Source organism: Vicugna pacos, chromosome 31 (genome assembly GCF_048564905.1).
Source record: "Vicugna pacos chromosome 31, VicPac4, whole genome shotgun sequence".
NCBI classification, from domain to species: domain Eukaryota; kingdom Metazoa; phylum Chordata; class Mammalia; order Artiodactyla; family Camelidae; genus Vicugna; species Vicugna pacos.
Window position 1 is genome coordinate 13,931,619 of NC_133017.1, and position 3,035 is coordinate 13,934,653.

The 3,035-nt window shown below is 40.2% G+C and overlaps 1 long non-coding RNA gene across 1 annotated transcript; it reads left to right on the plus strand.

Moving 5' to 3' along the window:
* The first annotated feature begins 1,157 nt into the window (after window positions 1-1,157).
* Window positions 1,158-1,998, plus strand: LOC140690660 (uncharacterized). The gene is made up of 2 exons (XR_012065930.1): window positions 1,158-1,304; window positions 1,762-1,998. It is a non-coding gene; the product is annotated as an uncharacterized lncRNA (long non-coding RNA).
* The last annotated feature ends 1,037 nt before the right edge of the window (window positions 1,999-3,035 follow it).

Consider the following 3,035-nt stretch of genomic DNA (forward strand, 5'->3'; position numbering starts at 1 on the left):
GGTATTATGATTGGAGAGGGTTTGATAATAGGTGAGTTATTAGCTGTTGGGGACGGATTTGTTTCTGAGCCTTTCTGTGGCACTCTCTTATATAGGAAGGCAATCATTCTCATGGAATTGGCTCCCTCAGACTTAAAGAGAGTTCGACCACGGCTTGTAATTTTTTTCCCCGAGTAAAATTTCATTAGTCGTTAATGATGACTGGTGGAACTTTCCGGAAGTTCATCAAGTGTGTGGAGAGTTCAAACATGTCAAGTTGTAACCAGTCTTACAGATGGGACAGCCTGGGGGATGCTTTGTCACCGTGTTTGCACACTTTGGGAACCGTTCCTCCATGTATGAGCACATGCTGAACTTGAGATTTTTAAGCTTTTTGGAAAACGAAAAGACTTTTAGAATTTATTTCTTCGTAGGCTCAGCAGATTTGCTTTTTGGTTCTTGAGTATTTAAACAGCATCTCACTTAGATAAGGAAGCAAGAATTTAAGTGCTTTTTGTGGATGCTGCAAATCAGGCCAAATGAACCCAAAGTGTGCTTAAGCCTGGTCAGTCTTATTTAAAGCTTCTAAAAGAAGCCAGATCGCGCCGAGGGCTGGTTAAACAGAATCCGTTTCTAAAGGTGCACATTTGTGGGAAGAAGGAGCTAAAACACAGAGGAATGTAATAAGTTCTCAATAAATTCTCAAAGTTCCAAATTTCTGTTTTAGAAGAGTATCTTCCTATCTAGGTAGGCATTTTAGTTCCCACATCATCATCAACTCCAAAATTAGCTTGACTATTAAAATATTATCAATGGCTCCTTTTTTTTTTCAGTGAGGGCTTCCAAGAAGTCAGTACAAAATATAGTTCCATTAGAATGATTAGATAATTAAGCACATCATTTAAATTATGTGGAATCCCAAGTTTTTGCTAGGAATACAGAGCTGTCAGAGTTTTGTGCTGTTTTTCCTTGCTGTTTTACTGAAGACTGGGTTTGTCTGAAACCTGCATGTATCACCCCCTAACTGGAGGACATCACAGGAGACTGTCAAACCTGGATTCAAGATGGAGAAGCGGTCACCTTGGCCACAGAACTCCCGAGGGGCAGCTGCATCCATGGCAAACATTCTAGAATCCTGAAATAGGTTTAAAATATTGCTAAGGCATTTTAAGTTTTTGCTGTGTTGGGACAGAAACATATTTTTGCGAGGGGTGAGGGGCATTTCTGCTTCAGCGAAGACTTACGTGGCTGAGTTATCGGGAGTGAGATTCAGGACCTGAAAGATTTTTGATTATGTGCTCCTGAGGGCTCATAATTGAAATGAGGTATGAGTCACAGACTCTGTATATCCCGGAGTTATGTGAGTTATTTCTGATAAGTTATTTTGAACCCTTTTGTCAGGCCTGTAGCTCTCATGACATTTGAGAGCGCCCTTGGCCGAGGGCAGACTCGGGTCTTAGATTTCTGATTTAAAGTGCAATATGATGGCTGCAAAAGAAGTCGAAATCATAGAGTACGTTCTGGAAACTCACAGACTCTTTTGGGAAAGCAGCACTCACTTGATCAGACTGTTTAAAAATAAACCAAGGGAGTGATGAGCGCAGGATTCAGTGGGGAAGCAGGGGGTGGGAGAGGGGACAGTGTGGCCGGGGGTGAGTTGTTACCAGGGTGCTGGCTTATGTTGTGAGGGTTGATTTCATGAGTACTGATTATTATTTTTTAAATTTTTATTATTTTTAGAGGTGGAGGTAATTAGGTTTATTTATTTATTTTTTAATGGAGATGCTGGAGATTGAACCCAGGACCTCATGAATGCTGAGCACGCCCTCTACCACTGAGCTATACCCTCCTCTCGTGAGTGCTTATTAAGTTATCAAAAATGCCAACTAAATAATCTATCCTAAATAATGGTGGGCCAAGTCTGGACCAAGGCTGAATGTGTGCTATGAATTAAGAACTATGATGCACCTAGTTCCACATACCTTAGATACAAATTAAAAATGTATACGAAACACCGGCTCTTTAGCACTTTACAGTTTATGAGATGCTTTCATACCCGTCCCTAACCTCCCAATACACAACTGAAATGTCTCACTTGATTCCCACAATGACTCTATGAGATAGAACTTTATCGTCACCTTCCAGGAAGGATAAGGATCTCGAAATATTAAATAAATGCCATACTGCTCATGGGTAGTGGTATGAGGACTTGAATCCCGGTGTTACCGTAAACTTCATGCCAAATATTATGGATGGCAGTGTTTTCCAAGTGGCTGAATCGAATGCTTACGTCTAAAATGATTAACTGTATTTGGATGTATTTTTTTTAGGGGGAGTGGGGAGGTAACTAGGTTTTTATTTATTTAAATGGAGGCACTGGGGATTGAACTCCAGACCTCGTGCATGCTAAGCATGTGCTCTACCACTGAGCTCCACCCCCCACCCCTTGGATGTTGTTTGATTCCTCTTACTGTCACCTTATCAATTGCCTCTGTCCTTCAGACCAATGCAGTGCATGCTCTGAACATATGATAGTGGTCAACAGTCTGAAAATTCCAGTAAACAGATCGATGCAATTGAGATTTAGATGTTCAGAGAGCAAAAATGTGCAGTTTTTAGCTCTCATCGAATACTTGGCCATTACTATGCACATCGAATTTCTGTTTAATATAGTTTGTGTCACTTTTCTAACTTCAAAATATTCACCTATAAGAGGGAAAAAAGAAATTGGAAACAAGTACTCTTAGATAAACAACAAGGTCCTACTGCAGAGCACAGGGGACTATATTCAATAGCTTGTAATAGCCTATAATGAAAAAGAATATATATACATATATGTGTATAACTGAATCACATGCCTGTGCACCGGAAACTAACACTACACTGTAAACCGACCATACTAAAATTCAGCATTGTAACTAAGCAATCTGAGCTGAATATTAATTTTGACAGCGATGTGAAGGTGTTTTTGAGCAACGGTGGTAACACTAATGTTAATTGTGTGTTCACTTCGTCTAGAACTCTGTCATCTGAGTGCTTTGTGGGTCTGTTTTCTT